Source organism: Penaeus chinensis, chromosome 6 (assembly GCF_019202785.1).
Source record: "Penaeus chinensis breed Huanghai No. 1 chromosome 6, ASM1920278v2, whole genome shotgun sequence".
NCBI classification, from domain to species: Eukaryota; Metazoa; Arthropoda; class Malacostraca; order Decapoda; family Penaeidae; genus Penaeus; species Penaeus chinensis.
The window spans coordinates 28,567,770-28,589,801 of NC_061824.1; the positions used below are offsets into that span (position 1 = coordinate 28,567,770).

Sequence of the window (22,032 nt, forward strand, 5' to 3'; positions counted from 1 at the left end):
CAATCAGCAGAATATATATATATATATATATATATATATATATGTACATACATTTATACATATATTTATATATATATATATAGATATATACGACATATATAAATTACCTATTTACGCATCTGTCAGTTGCTCACGTTCTTTCTCTCATACACAAATACACACAGAGATGTGTGTATGTATGATTGTTAATTACCAAACCCCCCACCCCCCAAAAAATCCTCACAAACAGCAACAGGTAAAGAAATGACTTCTCATTTACATTATATAAGACAGAGCAGAGTGGCGCAGTGGAAGCGTGCTGGGCCCATAACCCAGAGGTCCGTGGATAGAAACCACGCTCTGCTAGAACTCATATTAATCCTATACAGCTGTGTAGATTTCAAGTACGGTTAACAAATCCTTATCCTGATTTTACAGGTTTCGTTGAAATATAAAATGTATTAATAATAGTATAATACTGATCAATACAGTCATCATAGATACAGGTAAATTAGGTAGGGAAACAATAAAGATGAGGTATATGAAAAATTCACACTTCACACGCAATAACACATTCAATCATTCGAAAACACGGTCACTGTGATCTCCTCTCATTCGTCCAAGTGCTTAATCACCAAGGGGTCAGTTATTAGTCTTACCTATCTCACCTGTTTACCCTTTTCCTCGACTTTTGGAAAGGGTCATCTGCATTATTTCATTGTCTTAAATATTATCGAGATTTCAATAACAATTTAACAATCATAACAGTAACATCAATATTAACAGTATTGATGTCAACCATATTAGAAATAACAAACAATTCTCGCCAATTCAAGGAATTGGGAAATCAGGATCGGTCACTAGGGCCTACTGATAGACTCCTTACTGGTTGAGCACATGTGAAGCCATCTATATGTAACAAAATTCACAACTACAAGGGACAGAACAGAAATCCGGGGCGGTTGGGTTAACGATTACACATACACATCCACACCTGTGGGAATATGTGAGAGAGAAAGCAAGCAACTGAGAGATAGGTACGTATGTAGATATATATATATATTTCGATTATATGTACTATATATGTATATATATGTATATATGCATGTGTATATATAAATGTATACGTATATACAAACTTAATTACATAACATATATATACATACATATATAATACCACATATTTATGAATATATAAAAAAGGAAAGAAAAAAACTCAAACAGCAGCAAGTAAGGACATTGTGTGTATGTATAATTGTTAATTACCAACCCTCCCCACCCAAAAAAAAAAATCTCACAAACAGCACCAAGTACTTTTCATATACGTTATAGAAGACATAACAGAGTGGCGCAGCGGAAGCGTGCTGGGCCCATAACCCAGAGGTCCGTGGATCGAAACCACGCTCTGCTAGAATTCATATTAATCCTATACAGCTGTATAGATTTCAAGTACGGCTAACAAACCCATCCTGATTTTACATTTTTTTTTTAGAAATATAAAATATATAGTAATAATAGTCTATTGCTGATCAATACAGGCAAATTAGGTAGGGAAATAATAAAGATGATGGTATATAAAAAAAATCACACTTTCCGCAATAACACGTTCAATCATGGAGGAACACGGGCACATTATAAAGCATTAGCCTGAGCGGTAAAAGTGAAGGCAAGCAAGCTTGAGGTAGACCGAAAAAAACATTCCTTGTCAAGTTCAATATATAAACACTTCGATGCCTCTGGGGCAAAGCTCGACAATGTAAAGAATATCTCTTTTATCATATGCAAGAATTAGAGGATATCATAGTGCCCGTGTTTTCCCATGATTCACTGTGTTATTGCAAGAATGTGCTAGGTGTATATTTTTTTTATTGTTTCCTTACCTAATTTGCTTGTCTTTATGATACCTATATTGATCAATAGTAGAGTATTATGAATATAATCTCATTCAGTTTGTTCTATAGCCGTCAGATTTTGTATCGTCCCTGATTCCAGTGTGTACGATGATGTGCCTCGAAAATTTGGGATTTGATTACTGTATTTGAAATCTATACAGCTGTTTAGGAATAATATGAGTTCTAGCAGAGCGTGGTTTCGATCCACGGACCTCTGGGTTATGGGCCCAGCACGCTTCCACTGCGCCACTCTGCTCTGTCTTCTATAATGTAATAGAGTGGTTATGACTTTACCTCCTAATTTTGTGAGGATTTTTTCGGGGGGGGGGGGGGGGGGGGGGGAGGTTTGGTGATTAATGATTATACATACATATACAACTGTGGGTGTGTTTGTGTATAAGAAAGTAAACAACTGAAAGATACATACGTAAGTATAATATATATGTCGATAATATATATACATATACATATACAAATAACATATAAATGTATATGTTTATTAGTACTTGTGTATGTTTGTGCATTTATATATGTGTATTTTGCTGATTCAATACATAAATATACACATATACAAGCACATATATATCAAATATAACTAATATACATATATACATATGTACACACATATTTATATATGTACACATATATGTTCTATACATATACTTATATATACACATTCATATATATTTACATGCATTAGATGTATACATATATATTCATGTATATTCATATACATATATATTCATATATAATCATGTATATTCATATACATATATATAGATACATATATCCAGATATTTGTATATATATATGGGTATGAATACATATATGCGTATATATAATATATGTGTGTGTCCCCTTAAATATTTCTCACAAACGGCAACAGAAAGACATTATTTCCGTGGATCGAAACCACGTTCTGCTAAAACTCATATGTAGCCGTGTATATTTGTTAACAACTTCCAATTTTTCGAGACAAATCCTAAATTTAAAGGTTTCTTTACTTTTATGATCATACACACTGTATTCTGGGGCAATACAAAATCTGACGGCTATAGAACATAAACACACTAAAGCAGTGGTTCCTAACCAATGGGGGCACGAGCCATTGGATAAGGAGAGAAATATCACATAATGGAAAGTTTAATTATAATGCCACTAATACATACTCATGAAAAAGACAACAAAACATACAATGTTCTTTAAAATCTGGGAGGGTATTTTCTTTACAGATGCAAGACAGGCGTGGAGGAATTTATTTACGAATATCTATGTATATATGAATATGTGTATATGTAATGTATCTAACTATATATGTATATATATGTATATATATAAATGTGTATATATGTATATATGTATATATATTGGTTGTATAATTTAATATGTATGTACTGAATCAGCAGAATATATGTATGTACACACATATTTATATATATATATATATATATATATATTTATATGTATACATATATACGACATATATATATTATCTATTTACGCATCTGTAAGTTGCTTACGCTCTTTCTCTCATACACAAACACACCCAGAGGTGTGTGTGTGTGATTGTTAATTACTAACCACACCCACACACAAGAAAATCTTCACAAACAGCACCTGGTAAAGACACTCCATTTCATATACGTTATAGAAGACAAAGCAGAGTGGCGCAGTGGAAGCGTGCTGGGCCCATAACCCAGAGGCCAGATATTAGTAATAGTCTAATACTGATCAATACAGGCATCATAAAGACAGGTAAATTAGGTAGGGAAACAATAAAGATGATGGTATGTGAAAAACTGAACGCTGAAGATTTCATATTTCAAAGAAACCTGTAAAATCAGGATAGGGATTTGTTAACCGCACTTCATATCTACACAGCTGTATAGGATTAATATGAGTTCTAGCAGAGCGTGGTTTCGATCCACGGACCTCTGGGTTATGGGCCCAGCACGCTTCCACTGCGCCACTCTGCTCTGTCTTCTATAATGTATATGAAAAGTAATGTCTTTACCTGGTTTGTGAAGATTTTCTTGGGGGGGGGGGGGGGTAATTAACAATTATACATACACAGTGTCTTTACCTGCTGCTGTTTTTTTTTTTTTATATGCACGTATATATGTGTGGTTTTATATATGTATGTATATATGTTATGTAATTAAATATGTATGCATATACGTATACAATTATGTATACACATGCATATACGTATACAATTATGTATACACATGCAAATACACATATATCATATAGTACATATAGTCGAATATATATCTACATACATATCTATCTCTCAGTTGCTTACTTTCTCTCACACATACACACCCGCAACTTTGGGTATGTGTTTAATCGTTAACCCAACCGCCCTGGATTTCTGTCCTGTCCCCTGAAGTTTTTTGTTAATTTTGTTATATATAGATGGCATTATTGTTATTGATGTTATGATTTATTTAATTGTTATTAACATCTGGATAACATTTAAGACAATGATATTATGCAAAGGACCCTTTCCAAAAGTCGAGGGAAAAGGTAAACAGGTGAGATTGGTAAGACTAATAACTGACTCCTTGGTGATTAAGCACTTGGACGAATGAGAGGATATCGTAGTGCCCGTGTTATTGCGTGAAGTGTGAATTTTTCATATACCATCATTATTGTTTCCCTACCTAATTTACCTTTATTTGTGATGCCTGTATTGATCATTATTAGACCATTAATATACTTATGTTTCAAAGAAACCTGTAAAATCAGAATAGGGATTTGTTAACCGTGCTTGAAATCTACACAGCTTAATCTGAGTTCTATCAGAGCGTGGTTTCGATCCACGGACCTCTGGGTTATGGGCCCAGCACGCTTTCACTGACCCACTCTGTTGTCTTCTATTATATAATTGAGAAGTAATTTCTTTACCTGGTGCTGTTTGTGAGGATTTTCTTTCGGGTGTAATTGTGTATGAGAGAAAGAGAGTGAGCAACTGACAGATACGTAAATAGACAATATATATGTATATATCTATATATAGAAATGTCTATGTATAAATATGTGTGCGTGCGAGTGTGTGTATGTGTACATATATATGTATTCTGCTGATTCCGTACATACATACATATATTTCATTATACAACTAATATATATAATATATATAATATATACACATACATATATACATATATACATATACATATATACATATACATATATATACTTACATAGATACATTACATATATACACATATATTCATATATACATAGATATTCATATATAAACATATATATTTGTATATATATGGTTATATGCATATGTGTATATGATTTATGTGTATAATCGTTATTTACCAAATATTCAGCAACAGGTAAGACATTACTTCACAATTACATTATAGGAGACAAAGCAGAGTTGCTCAGTGGAAGCGTGCTGGGCCCATAATCCAGAGATCCATGGAACGAAATCACATTCTGCGAGAGCTTTTATCTTATTGTATTTTTATTTCAAAAAGGCAATCTTTATCCACGAAACTACTTAGTGGAAACTCAATGTGAATAAATATGCTAATCTGTGAAAACTATTAACATCATTTCTAATAAAACTGAAACAAAACAGTTAGTTTTCAGGCTTCATTCAAAATGGCATCAAAATCACTGATCCCGCATGGATAGTAAAGCTTGTAATTGGGCAATGGGCATTTATATTCAAGCAAGATCCGGGGGAGTGGAAAAGTCCCATTTGCAGTCCTTTGCTATTATTATTTTTTATTTTTTATTTTTATTGTTTTTACTACTGTATCCATCTTCATATGTATGTCCTTTTTTGGGATGGACTACAAGTAGGACATAGCAACTATTTTTCCCTTGGTTCACTGTGTTATTGTATGCAGGTGCAGGTGTGAATTTTTCATTTACCTTCACCTTCGTCTTTATGATGCCTAGAGTGATAAGGATAAGACTATTAATATTTTTTTATTTAAACTACCACACCCCCTTTTAGGAATTTGTCCTTCCCTCCACGTCTCTCTTGCATCTGTAAGAAAATTGTATGTTTTGCGAGTCTTTTTAATGAGTATGTATTAGTGGCATTATAATTAAACTTTCCATTATGTGACCATGCTCCCGTTAATAGAATAACAAAGATAGTTAAAGATATTACTCTCCTTTTCCAATGGCTCTGGGCCCATAACCCAGAGGTCCGTGAATCGAAACCACGCTCTGCTAGAACTCATATTGATCCTATACAACTGTCTAGATTTCAAGTACGGTTAGCATATCCCTATGCCGATTTTACAGGTTTCTTTGAAATATAGAATATATACTGATAGTATATAAAATATATACTGACAGACTCCTTGCTGGTTGAGCACATATGAAGCCATCTGTATGTAACAAAATTCACAAAGAAAACTACAGGGGACAGAATACAAATCAGGGGCGGTTGGGTTAACGATTACATACAAACACACCCACACCTGTGGGTATGTGTGAGGAAGAGAGAAAGTAAGTACCTGAGAGATGGGTACGTAGGCGAATTAGGTAGGGAAACAATAAAGATGATGGTATATGAAAAAATCACACTTCACGCAATAACACGTCCAATCATAGGGAAACACGGGCACAGTAGAAAGGATTAGCCTAATCGGTAAAAGTGAAGTCAAGCAAGCTTGAGGTAGACCGATAAAAAAACATTCCTTGACAAGTTCAATATATAAACACTTCGATGCATCTGGGACAAAGCTCGACAATGTAAAGCAAGGTGCCAAGAATGAGAGGATAACATATTGCCCCTGTTTTCCCATGATTCACTGTGTTATTGCATGAATGTGCTAGGTGTGAATTTTTTATTGTTTCCTTACCTAATTTGCTTGTCTTAATGATGCCTTTTTTGATCAGTAGTAGAGTATTAATAAATTTTCATTCAGTTTGTTTAAGTTCTATAGCCGTCAGATTTTGTATGGTCCCTGATTCCAGTGTGTACGATGATGTGCCTCGAAAATTTGGGATTTGATTACTGTATTTGTAATATATACAGCTGTTTAGGAATAATATGTGTTCTAGCAGAGCGTGGTTTCGATCCACGGACCTCTGGGTTATGGGCCCAGCACGCTTCCACTGCGCCACTCTGCTCTGACTTCCATATGATCCACGGACCTCTGGGTTATGGGCCCAGCACGCTTCCACTGCGCCACTCTGCTCTGACTTCCATAATGTAATAGAGTAGTTATGTCTTTAACCTGTTAATGTTTGTGAGGATTTTTTTTTTTTTTTTTTTTTTCTTTTTTTTTTTGGGGGGGAAGGTTTGGTAATTAACGATTATACATACACATACACCTGTGGCTCTATTTGTGTATAAGAAAGTAAGCAACTGAAAGATACATACGTAAGTATAATACATATGTCGATAATATATATATTTATATTATACATGTCTGTATATATAAATGTATATGTATAAATATGTGTACTTGTGTATATGTGTGCATATATATGTATTTTACAGATTCAATACATACATATACACACATATACAAGCACATATATATTAAATATAACATATTAAATGATATTACTAAATTACATATACATATATGTACACATATATTTTATACATACATTTATATATGTAAACATATATGTTCTATACATATACTTGTCTATGTACACATATATATTCTATACATATACTTATATGTATATACACACATTCATATATATTTACATGCATTAGATGTATTCATATATATTCATGTATATTCATATACATATATATCCATATATATATATATATATATATATATATATATTCACATATAAATATACAGATATTTGTATGTATATGTGGGTATGAATACATATGTGTATATAAAATATATATATATATATATATATATATATATGTGTGTGTCCCCTTAAATATTTCTAAAAAACAGCAACAGGCAGACATTATTTCCGTGGATCGCAACCACATTCTGCTGAAACTCCTATCCAGCCGTGTAAATTTGTTAACAAATTCTTATTTTTTCGAGGCATATCCTAAATTTACAGGTTTCTTTACATTTATGCTCATACACATTGTATTCTGGGGCAATACAAAATCTGACGGCTATAAACACACTAAAGAAGTGGTTCTTAACCAAAGGGGGTGCGAGCCCTTGGAAAAGGAGAGTAATATCTCTAATTATCTTTGTTATTCTCTTAACGAGAGCATGGCCACATATGGAAAGTTTAATTATAATTCACTAATTATATGTATGATTGTTAATTACCAAACCCCTCACCCCCTATCCTGATTTCTTTGAATTATAAAATATATACTGATAGACTCCTTGCTGGTTGAGCACATGTGAATCCCTCTATATGTAACAAAATTCACAACAACTACAGGGGACAGAACAGAAATCCGGGGCGGTTGGGTTAACGATTACACATACACACCCACACCTGTGGGTGTGTATATGTGAGAGAGAAAGCAAGCAACTGAGAGATAGGTACGTATGTAAATATATATATATATATATATTTCGATTATATATACTATATATATGTACATATAAATGTATACGTAAATACATACGTACATATATATACATACATAAGTACATATATATACATACATAAGTAAATAACATATAAATATATACATATATAAAACCACATATATATGTACATATAAAAAAGGAAAGAAAAAAAAACTCAAACAGCAGCATGTAAAGACATCGTGTGTATGTATAATTGTTAATTACAACCCCCCCCCCCCCCTAAAAAAAAAAAAAAAAAAAAAATCACAACAGCACCATGTAAAGACTGCAATATGGAAGACAGAGCAGAGTGGCGCAGTGGAAGCGTGCTGGGCCCATAACCCAGAGGTCCGTGGATCGAAACCACGCTCTGCTAGAACTCATATTAATCCTATACAGCTGTGTAGATTTCAAATACGGTTAACATATCTCTATCCCGATTTTACAGGTTTCTTTGAAATATAGAATATATACTGATAGTATCTAAAATATATGCTGACAGACTCCTTGCTGGTTGAGCACATATGAAGCCATCTGTATGTAACAAAATTCACAAAGAAAACTACAGGGGACAGAATACAAATCAGGGGCGGTTGGGTTAACGATTACACACACACCCACACTTATGGGTATATGTGAGAAAGGGAGAAAGCACTTCGGTTATATATACTATGTATATGTATGTATATATATGAATATGCATGTCTACATGTATATATAAATGTAATACGTATATGTATAAATGTCATTATGTGTGTGAGCTCGCGCATGCGTGTGTGCGTGCGCGTAAGTATGCGTGCGTCTGTGTGTGCGCATGTGCGTACGTCTGTGCGTGCGTGTGCGTCTGTGCGTGCGTATGCGTCTGTGCGTGCGTGTGTGTATATGTTTTTTGTTGATTCAATACATACATATACATACATGCATACATAATTGCATAACGTATATATACATACATGCATACATAATTGCATAACATTTATACATAGATAATTGCATAACATATATATACATACATATAACCACATATATATACATACGTATAACCACATATATACATATATAACCACATATATATACATACATATAACCACATATATACATACATATAACCACATATATATACATACATATAACCACATATTAACATACATATAACCACATATATACATATAAAAAAGGGAGAAAAATCTCTAAAACAGCAGCGGGTAGAGACATTGTGTGTATGTATGCGCGTGTGTGTGCGTCTGTGCGTGCGTGTGTGTGCCCGTGTGTGTGTGTGTGTGCGTGTGGGTATGTTTTCTGTTGATTCAATACATACATATACATACATGCAAACATAATTACATAGCATATATATACATACATATAACCACATATATATATACATACATATAACCACATATATATACATACATGTAACCATATATATACATATAACCACATATATAAACATATAAAAAAGGGAAGAAAATTATCTCAAACAGCAGCGGGTAATGACATTGTGTGTATGTAAAAGACATTACTTCTCATTTACATTATAGAAGACAGCAGAGTGGCGCAGTGGAAGCGTGCTGGGCCCATAACCCAGAGGTCCGTGGATCGAAACCACGCTCTGCTAGAACTCATATTAATCCTATACAGCTGTGTAGATATCAAGTACGGTTAACAAATCCCTATCCTGATTTTACAGCTTTCGTTGAAATATAAAATATATGTTAATAATAGTCTATTACTGATCAATACAAGCATCATAAAGAAAGGTAAATTAGGTAGGGAAACAAGATGATGGTATATAAAAAATTCACACTTCACACGCAATAACACATTCAATCATTCGAAAACACGGGCACTGTGATCTCCTCTCATTCGTCCAAGTGCTTAGTCACCAAGTAGTCAGTTATTAGTCTTACCTATCTCACCTGTTTACCATTTTTCTCGCCTTTTTTGAAAGGGTCCTTTGCATTATTTTATTGTCTTAAATGTTATCGAGATTTTAATAACTATTTAATAATCATAACATCAATAACAATAATAACAGTATTGATGCCAACTGTATTAAAAAGAAAAACATTTTCTCGCCAATTCAAGGAATTGGGATATCAGGCTCGGTCACTAGAGCCTACTGATAGACTCCTTACTGGTTGAGCACATGTGAACCCATCCATAGGTAGCAAAATTCACAAAAAAACACGGTAGGGGGCAGAAAAGAAATCCGGTGCGGTTGGGTTAACGATTACACATACACACCCACACCTGTGGGTGTATATATGTGAGAGAGAAAACAAGCAACTGAAATATAGGTACGTATGTAGATATATATATTTCGATTATATATACTATATATATATGTATATGTTTATATATGTATATATGCATGTGTGTATATATAAATGTATACGCATATACAAACATACATAATTACATAATATACAAATACATACACATGTAAAACCACATATATATGTACATATAAAAAGAAAGAAATAAACCCTCAAACAGCAGCCAGTAAAGACATTGTGTATGTATAATTGTTAATTACCAACGCCCCCCCCCCCCCCATAAAAAAAATATATTTTCAAAAACATCACCAGGTAAAGACATTACTTCTCATCTACATTATAGAAGACAGAGCTGAGTGGCGCAGTGGAAGCGTGCTGGGCCCATAACCCAGAGGTCCGTGGATCGAAACCACGCTCTGCTAGAACTCCTATTAATCCTATACAGCTGTGTAGATTTCAAGTACGGTTAACAAATTCCTATTTTACAGGTTTCTTTGAAATATAAAATATATATTAATAATAGCCTAATACTGATCAATACAGGCAAATTAGGTAGGGAAGCAATAACAATAAATCCCTATCCTGAATTTACAGGTTTCTTTGAAATATAAAATATATACTGATAGTCGCCTTGCTTGCTGAGCAAGTGAAGCCAAATGAAACAAAATTCACAAAGAAAACTACAGGGTACAGAATAAAAATCCGGGGCGGTTACACACACCCAAACCTGTGGCTATGTATGAGAAAGAGAGAAAGTAAGCACCTGAGAGATAGGTACGTATGTAGATACATATATTTAGATTATATATACTATATATGTAAATATGTATGTATATATGGAAACGCATGTCTACATGTATATATAAATGAATACGTATAAATATGTCATTGTGTGTGTGTGCTCGCGCTTGCGTGCGTAAGTGTGAGTGTGCGTAATTTTGCGTGCGTGCGCGTAAGTGTGCGTGTGTCTGTGCGTGCGTGTATGTCTGTGTGCATATACGTTTTCTGTTGATTCAATACATACATATACATACATACATAAGGTATATATATACATACAAATAAACCACATATATATACATATAAAAAAAGGAGAGAAAATCTTCACAAACAGCACCAGGAAAAGACATTACTTCTCAATCTTGAAAGACAGAGCAGAGTGGCGCAGTGGAAGCGTGCTGGCCCCATAACCCAGAGGTGCGTGAAGCGAAACCACGCTCTGCTAGAACTCATATTAATCCTATACAGTTGTGTAGATATGAAGTGCGGTTAACAAATCCCTATCCTGATTTTATAGGTTTCTTTGAAATATAAAATATATATTAATAATAGTCTAATACTGATCAATACAGGCATCATAAAGATGGTGGTGTATGAAAAGTTCACACTTCACACGCAATAACACATTAAAGCATGGGAAAACACGGGCACTGTGATATCCTCTCATTCGTCCAAGTGCTTAGTCACCAAGGAGTCAGTTATTAATCTTACCTATCTCACCTGTTTACCCTTTTCCTCGACTTTTGGAAAGGGTCCTTTGCATTATTTCATAGGATTAAATGTTATCGAGATTTTGATAACAATTTAACAATCATAACATCAATAACAATAACAACTGTATCGATGTCAACTGTATTAAAAAGAAAAAAACATTTTCCCGCCAATTTAAGGAATGGGGAAATCAGGATCGGTCACTAAGGCTACTGATAGAATCCTTGCTGGTTGAGCACTTGTTGAAGCAATCTGTAACAAAACTCATAAACAAAAAAAATACAAGGGACAGAACACAAATCCAGGGCAGTTGGGATAACGAACACATACACACCTACACCTGTGGGTTAGAGAGAAAGCAACTGAAGGATAGGTACGTATGTAAATATATATATATATGTATGTATATATGCATTTGTGTATATATAAATATGTCAGTGTGTGTGCGTGTGCGTTCGAGTGTGTGCGCTTACACGTGCGCGTGCGTGTGCGAGGGCGTGCGTACGTGCGTGTGCGAGGGCGTGCGACGTGCGTACGTGCGTGTGCGAGGGCGTGCGTGCGTACGTGTGTTTGTCACTGTGTATGTGTGTGCATATATGTATTCTGCTGATTCAAAACAAACATACATACATACATACACATACATACATAATTACATAACATATACATACATATAACCACACATATATACATTTATAAACATACATATAAAATAGAAAAACAAAACTAACAGCAACAGGTAAAGACATAACTTATCATTTACTTCATAGAAGATTGAAGATAGAGCAGAGTGGCGCAGTGGAAGCGTGCTGGGCCCATAACCCAGAGGTCCGTGGATCGAAACCACGCTCTGCTAGGACTTTTATTATTTTATTATTTTAAGAAGGCAATCTTTGCCCACAAGATGAAGTTTTTTTGAAAACAGACAAATTACCTAAAATATTTTCATAAGAAACTCAAAGAAAACATACAGAACATTTAATTGGCTTCAAAATGGCACCGAAATCACCGACCTCGCATAGATAGTAAAACTTGCAATCTGAAGTTATGGCCTTTTATAGTTCAGAAAGATCCAGGACAGTGGAACAGTTCCCCCCCCCCCCTTTTTTTTTTTTACTACCGTATTCATCTTCATGGGCATATTTTTTTTATTTTTTTTTATGGGGGAGGATGTATACCTATTTATCTATTTGCTACATTACTTACGTTTGTGCATTAAGCTTTCTCGAGTTTGATTAAAAAAGTGTACATTCCGAGATTTTCAAGCAAAGATAAGCACATGGGATGTATTATTAATGTGACATGCAATAATATTGAGATCATGTTTTTCCCTGGTTCACTGTGTTATTGCTAGGAGTGAATTCTTCATTTACCATCATCTTTATTGTTTCCCTACCTAATTTGTCTGTCTTCATGATACCTATGTTGATTAGTATTAGATTATTATTAATATATTACTTGGTGAGTTTATGTTCTATACCCGTCAGATTTTGTATCGTCCCTGATTACAGTGTGTCCGATGATAACTATAAAGAAATCTGTTTAGGATATGCCTCGAAAAATATAAATTTGTTATCCGTATTTCTAATCTACACAGCTGTATAGGACTAATAAGTTCTAGCAGAGCGTGGTTTCGATCCACGGACCTCTGGGTTATGGGCCCAGCACGCTTCCACAGCGCCACTCTGCTCTGTTGTTACTGTTTGTGAGGATTTTTTTTTTTTTTTTTTTTTTTTAAGGGGGGAGGGGGAGGAAACTTTGGTAATTAACGATGATACATACACACACTCACCTGTGGATGTATCTGTGACAGAGAGAAAATAACTGAAAGATAGATACATAAGCAGATAATATATATGTCGATTATTCATATATATACAAATAAATGCAATATATATCTATTTACATGTATGTACATATATAAATGTATATGTACATGTATATATATATTTGTGAGTGCGTATGTGTCGTAGACACTCGAAGGCTCAGTCATCATTACACGAACAACACGAGGGCGAAGCGGATGCTATATGAATGGGTGAAACAAGCTGGGACAAAACGCTAAAAATAAAACACCGCGAGGATTCGAAGCGGATTCCATACACTAAATACGGTCTACAGGACAAGACGCTGCTAAGACAATCCTGACTAAAAGAAGCCATCATCAGGCCGGTTCCACCCAGAGCTCAAACACTGAACACGTAACTAAACACCGTGACAGTAAACAATCTTTGCAAAAATATAAGAAAGCCAAAGAAAAGTAGCTTTAAGAGAAATGTAATCTCAAAGAGACATTTTAAAGGATAAAAAAGACCACTGGTCAACGATCCTTTTTCTTTTAAAATTGCATCAAAGCATCAGACGGCCACATTCTCCACGAGACCGAGGATGTCAATTCTCGCTGGGAAGAGTATGTTCAAGAACTTTTTGACGATAAACAAAGCCAGAAGATCCAATTTATAAGTGCGTTGGTCTCTACAGCAAATTAAATCCTAATGGTGTATACATCAAAATGCTCAGGAACTTAAGAGAGAAAGGTATTGATCTCAACTGGAACATCCTAAATGAGATTTATGAAAATTATGAAATCAGTATTCATAGCCCTACAAGGGTCCCGGGTGCACTTGAGTGCTCACAATACTCACTTGATGTAATGTATATTTCTAAAATCTTACTGAAGATCAATTTAATGCGGGTCAAAAGATGACAACCCAAAATAAGAGACCAAGTTTGGGTTTATGAGGGATAAAGGTACTAGGAATGCTAGCTTTGTCATGAAAATGTTTGCCGAGAGACCAATAGAACACCAGCAAAACATCTACCTGGTTTTCATTGACTATCAAAAAGGTTTTGATAAGGTCTTGCACTTAGAATTGTTCAAAATCCTCGCAAATATCCGGATAGATGACAAGGATTTCAATCAGTCTGCCAAGATCAACTTGCAGTAGTCTGCCTATCCGATGGAAAAAACTAACTGGCTCTCCATCAAGCGAAGTTTCTGATAAGATTGAAGGAGATTGAAGATCGTCAGGAGGGAATCGTTATCAATGATTGCATGATCAAAAACCTTCTTTATGCAAATGATACAGTTCTCATAACATCTATAAATGAACTCCAAAATCTTTTTGATGCTGACAGGGAAGCAGAAAAGTGCTGTGAACCCTTTACACCGACTGAGTGTCCAATGAAGAGAGCTTCTGAAATTGAGTACAACTCAAATTCCTCGGACATGCATTCCGTAAAGGCACATTAGAAAACCTTAGACTAAGTGGTAAAATTGAAGGCAAGCATGCTCGAGGTAGCCCGAGAAAATCATTCCTTGATAATTTCATTATACATACAAACTGATGCTTCTGGGACAAAGCTCGAAAACGTAAAAAAATGGCGCCAAGTAGTTGGACAAACACCGTAGAGGTGATGGGACAGAAAGAACATTTATATCATATGGAAGAATGGGAGGATATAGTACCCGTGTTTTCATTTACCATCACTTTTTTTGTTTCCTCACATAATCTGAGTCTTTTTATGATGCCCAAATTGATCAGTATTACACAATTATTATACTTTTAATTAGTGTGCTTATGTTCTATAGCGGTCAGATTTTATATTATCCCTGGTTACAGTGTGTACGATGATAACTTTAAAGAAACCTATAAATTCAGGATGTGCCTCGAAAAAATAGGGATTTGATAACCGTCCTCAAATTTATACAGATGTACAGGAGTAATATAGGTTTTAGCAGAGCGTGGTTTCGATCCATGGACCTCTGGGTTATGGGCCCAGCACGCTCCCGCTGCGCCACTCTGCTGTCTTTTATTATTTTATATAATGCAATTATGAAGTATTGCTTTTTTCTAGGGGGGGGGGGGGGGGGGGGCTTTGGTAATTGACGTTTACATACACACACAATGTGAGGGAGAAGGTAAGCAGCAAAGAGAAGTAGATGATACATGTCGATTATATATTATATATATATCATATATATGACTAAGTACATATATATATAAATACATATGTATAAATGTGTCTATGTATCGCGCGCGTGTATGTGTACGTTTGTGTGTATGTGTACGTATGTGTATGTGTACGCGTGTGTGTATGTGTACGCGTGTGTGTATGTGTACGCGTGTGTGTATGTGTACGTGTGTATATGTGTACATGTGTATATGTACTTGTGTGTGTGTGTGTGTACTTGAGTGTGTGTGTGTGTATATACATACATGTTTGTATGTATACGTAATTTATAAATATATGTTTATGGGTGTGTGTGTATGTGTGTGCGCGTGTGTGTATGTGTACCCACGTGTGTACGCATGTGTGTACGCATGTGTGTACGCATGTTTGTGTGTGTGTGTGTGTGTGTGTGCATGTGTTTACGCGTGTTTTTACGTGTGTGTGTGTGTGTGTGTATGTGTGTGTGTGTACATGTATTTACGCGCGCGCGTGTGTGTGTGTGTGTGTGTGTGTGTGTACATGTGTTTACGCGCGCGCGTGTGTGTGTGTGTGTACACATGTGTTTACGCGCGCGCGCGCGCGTGTGTTTGTGTGTTTGTGTGTGTGCATATATATGTATTCTGCTGATTCAATACATACAGATACACGCTTATATACATATATACATATATATGTATACGTATACATATTTATATATATACATATGTACACAACATATATATCTATATATACACATTCATATGGGTGTGTGTGTGTAATCGTTATTTACCGAAGTTTCCCCCCCCCCCAAAAAAAAAAAAAAAAATAATAATAATGATAATAATATTATTAATAAAATAACAAACAGCAACAGGTAAAGACATTACTTCTCAACTATACAAGACTGAGCAGAGTGGCGCAGTGGAAGCGTGCTGGGCCCATAACCCAGAGGTCCGTGGATCGAAAGCACGCTCTGCTAGAAATTTTATTTTATTATATTTTTATTTCAAGGAGGCAATCTTTACCGACAATATTTTTTGGATAAGGTAAAGTGAAAAGCTAAGCGGCTATTTTGGAAACAATTTTATCGACAAAACAGCTAAAATATTTTCTAATGAAAATAATTTATTGAACTTTGAATTGGCTTCAAATGGTACCAAAATCACTGACCTCGAATAAATAGTAAATCTTACAATCTGAAATTACAGGCATTTATAGTTCAGAAAGACATAGAACAGTGGAATATTCCTTTTGCATGCCCTTGTTTTTTCTTATTATTTTTTACCACCATATTCATCTTTTTATTTCATATTCTTTATTTTTATTTTTTAAGGGGGGGGGGGGGCTAGTCATAACACTTTTGGCTAGAACACTGTAACTAGTCTAGTCTCCTGCTCGGATGTATACCTATCTGTTTATTAATTTGTTACATTAGTTACCTTAGTGCATTAAGCTCGAGTTTCATAAAAAAAAATACGTACATTGCGATCGCAGTTCCTGTGTTTTACCATGATTCTATGTGTTCTTGCGTGAAAGTGCTAAGTGTGATTTTTTTAATTTACCATCACCGTTATTGTTTCCCTACCTAATTTACCTGTCTTTATGATACCTGTATTAATCAGTATTAGAATATTATCATATTTTTAACTTATAGTGTTTATGTGCTAGAGCTGTCAGATTCTGTATCATCCCTGATTAGTGTAAGAGGATAACTCTTACGAAGCGTGTAAATTCACAATGTGCCTCGAAAAATGGGGATCTGATTACCGCATGTCAAATTCTAGCAGAGCGTGGTTTCGATCCACGGACCTCTGGGTTATGGGCCCAGCACGCTTCCTCTGCGCCACTCTGCTCTGTCGTCTATTAAGTAACTGCGAAAAAATGTCTTTACCTGTTGCTGTATTTTTTTCGGGGGGAGGGGGGGAAGAAGTTTTGATAATTAACACACACACACACACACACACACACACACACACACACACACACACACACACACACACACACACACACACACACAGCAACTGAGAGATACGTATAATACATGTCGATTAGATATAAACATATATATACATATACATGTGTACATATATATGTATATATATATAAATTTATATGTATAAATATGTGTGCGGGCGTGTCGTAGACACTCGAAGGCTTAGTCATCATTACGCGAACAACACGAGGGCGAAGCGGATGCTATATGAATGGCTGAACTAAACAAGCAAAATAAGATCGCGAGGATTCGAAGCGGATTCCATACAAAATAATATGTTCTACAGGACAAGACGTTGATACAAAAACACAGAAGCGCACGATGACTCAAAGTGGTGACATCATGTGGCAGAGGTTGACACCACGTGATGGACCAACGGAAGCAGAAAAGAAATCTCGAGTGCGAAACGCCAGGCGGTTCTAATCGATCGCAATAAAGATCGTAGTGTATCAGTCTGGGAACAATAAATCAGCTCGGGTGGCAAGTAAAAAAATAAATAAATCAATAAATAAAGTGATATTGTTCTGGCACTATTGTGTTAATGGTTAAAACACATAAATGTCCTAGACATCAATATTGTGTTAGATATATATTTTCCATAGCAGTTAATAAAAACAGATTGGTTAGTTTATAAGTGTAATTAGATATTTAGGTTTTCTAAGATTGATAGCTCAGCGGAAGTGTGTAACCAGTAATGAGTCGTGTTGTTTTTCGACGGAGCGTAAGACTGATTTTTTTGTCCGTCAAGTATTTGCTTTTATCATGATTATTACTTTTACTTGCTTGGTGTTTGATTCATTTATCCACATAGAAATACAACTTAATTTGGGTTTGTTATAATTAACTATTTGTTTTTCTTATGATTATTCTTTTAGTATAATATTTAACTCACTGAGCATGTTTACTTCACTTCAACTATTTGCTTCTCTGGTAATCGTAATTCTTTTGAGTAATATCTAATTCATTGATCAACCTTGACATGTTAGATAATTAATTGCTTATATAATGATCGCCATTTTGATTGACAATATTTGATTCATTAAGATATAACGTAATTTTATATGTTGATTTTATTTTCATCAAGTTTCATGACTGAATATTATATAACAGACATAACTACACATACATACATATATATATCAATACAACATCATATATATACAAATATATTCATACATAAATATATATATACACATACATGTATAAGTGTAATATATATACATATATATATTACTATATATTCATATATAAATATGTTATATATATACAAATATATATATACATGTGTGTGACTGCCGCGATGGTCCAGCGACTGGGAGTTCAATTCCCAGTCGCAGCAGTCGTAAAATGCCTGCACTCCGACTGCTGGCTCGAGGTTGATCTCACGTCGAGAAAACGACATATCGCCTTGAGGTCAAACGCAAGTGTCGTAGGGGAAGTCGCCGCCGTGGCACAGGTGTTACGTTAGCACGCAGACCCAATCAGGCAAGGTTGGAATCGCCAAATAACATATCAATTGTGAACGAGAGAGGCCTATGTCCTGCAATGGACTGAATGGCTGTTAAAAAAAAATATAAAAAAATACATGTGTGAAATATATGTATATATATACACAAACACACGTGTGTGTGTTTGTAATGGTTGTTTACCACAACTCTTATAGATAAAGAAAGATAAGAATATATGTTTGCTGTTATTAATTTACCTAGCTGTTTATCAATAAGGTTTGTGTCATTATGAATCCATCGATATTTTTTCATTATTATGCCATAATTTTCATTATAATATATCACTGCCCCTTAAAAAATCCTAACAGTAACAGGTTACCACATTACTTCTCAATTACATCATAATAGACAGAGCAGAGTGGCGCAGTGGAAGCGTGCTGGGCCCATAACCCAGAGGTCCGTGGATCGAAACCACGCTCTGCTAGAAATTTTATTAATATTTTTTTTCATTTAAAAAAGGCAACCTTTCCCACAGGACTACTAAGTGGAAACTCACTCAAAACTCATGTAAATGTGGAGAAGGAAATACTGCTTCAATACGAGGAATGTTCCTGAAAAGCGGCAAATTTGTATTTACTCTTTGAAATTTGGGAAATTAACAAATGAATAAAGAAAATATGAATAGAATGTTTTAAAAAACGTATTTTCTAATCAAACTGAAACAAAACATTTAAATAACTCAGTTTGCTAAGCGGATTAAGCCTTCTCGAGTTTGGTAAAACAAAATAAATAAATTAAATAAAAAAATAATAATAAAAAAAACGTAAATAAATAAAATACATTCTTTTTTTTATGACATCTCTTTTATAACATGTAATACGATATTGTGACCACGTGTTCCCTTGGTTCACTGTTTTCTTGCGTGGAAGTACTAGGTGTTAATTTTTATTATCATCTTTATTGTGTCCCTGCCTAATGTGCCTGTCTTTGTGATTCCTATATTTATTAAAATTAGACTATCATTAATTTATTTGTACTTAGTGTGTTTATTTTCTACAGCCGTCACATTTTGTATTGGATGTGCCTCGATAAATAGGGAAATGTTAAACGTACATCACAGCTGTACAGGAATACTAGTTCTAGCAGAGCGTGGTTTCGATCCACGGACCTCTGGGTTATGGGCCCAGCACGCTTCCACTGCGCCACTCTGCTGTCTTTCATGGTTGAGAAGAAATGTGATTTTTTTTTTTTTTTTTTTTTTTTTTTTTGGGGGGGGGAGTTTGGTAGTTAACGATTATAATTACGCACACAAACATCTGAGTATGTATGTGTGAGAGAAAATAAATAACTACGATATGTGAATAGATTATATATATATTTATATGTCAATTATATACATATTATATATACATACACGTTTATATATATATATATAAATGTGTGTATGTGTGTACGTGTGCGTGCGTGCGTGCATATATGTATTCTGCTGATTCAAAACATACGTACATGCATAGATACATGCATATATAGATATTTATACATATACATATATATTCATATACATGTATACTATATATATACATATATATACAACATATATATTTATATATACATATATATACACAACATATATATTTATATATACAACTTACAAATATATATATGCATGTATATATGTATGTGTATAATAGTTATTTACCAAAGCTTCTCCCCCCTCCCCCCAATAAAAAAAAAATAATAAAAAAATAAAAAAAATCACAAACAGCAACAGCTAAAGACATTACTTTTCGTCTATGAGAGACAGAGCAGAGTGGCGCAGTGGAAGCGTGCTGGGCCCATAACCCAGAGGTCCGTGGATCGAAACCACGCTCTGCTAGGATTATCTTATTTTATTTTATTTTCAAAAAGGTAGTCTTTGCCCACAAAAAAAAAGAAAAAAAAATTGTGGAAACTCATTCAAAACTTGTGTTAAACGTACTTCAAATCTACAGTTATATTGAAGTACTATGAGTTCTAGCAGAGCGTGTTTTCGATCCACGGACCTCTGGGTTATGGGCCCAGCACGCTTCCACTGCGCCACTCTGCTCTGTCTTACATGGTTGAGAAGTGATGTCTTTACGGGTTGCTGTTTGTGAGGATATTTTTTTTTTTTTTTTTTTTTTTTTTTTTGGGGGGGGGAGGTTTGGTATTTAACGATTATAAATACACACACAAACATCTGAGTATGTATGTGTGAGAAAATAAGCAACTACGAGATATATAAGCAGATATATATATATATTTATTTATATACATATCAATTATATACATATTCTATATACATACACATGTTTATATATATATGAATATATATGCAATTTATAAATGTGTGTATGTGTGTACGTGTCTGTGTATGTGTGTGTGTGTGTATATATATGTATTCTGCTGATTCAATACATTCGTACATACATAGATACATGCATATATAGATATTTATACATATACATATATTCATATACAGATATACTATAT

The 22,032-nt window shown here is 34.5% G+C and overlaps 4 non-coding genes across 4 annotated transcripts; all 4 read right to left on the reverse strand.

Annotated features, from left to right (window-relative positions):
- Positions 1 to 2,055: 2,055 nt before the first annotated feature.
- Positions 2,056 to 2,127, reverse strand: Trnam-cau. The gene has a single exon. It is a non-coding gene; the product is annotated as a tRNA-Met (tRNA).
- A 1,648-nt stretch (positions 2,128 to 3,775) lies between these two features.
- Positions 3,776 to 3,847, reverse strand: Trnam-cau. Its single transcript has one exon. It is a non-coding gene; the product is annotated as a tRNA-Met (tRNA).
- Positions 3,848 to 6,914: 3,067 nt separating this feature from the next.
- Trnam-cau lies at positions 6,915 to 6,986 on the reverse strand. Its single transcript has one exon. It is a non-coding gene; the product is annotated as a tRNA-Met (tRNA).
- A 13,675-nt stretch (positions 6,987 to 20,661) lies between these two features.
- Trnam-cau lies at positions 20,662 to 20,733 on the reverse strand. Its single transcript has one exon. It is a non-coding gene; the product is annotated as a tRNA-Met (tRNA).
- Positions 20,734 to 22,032: the final 1,299 nt, after the last annotated feature.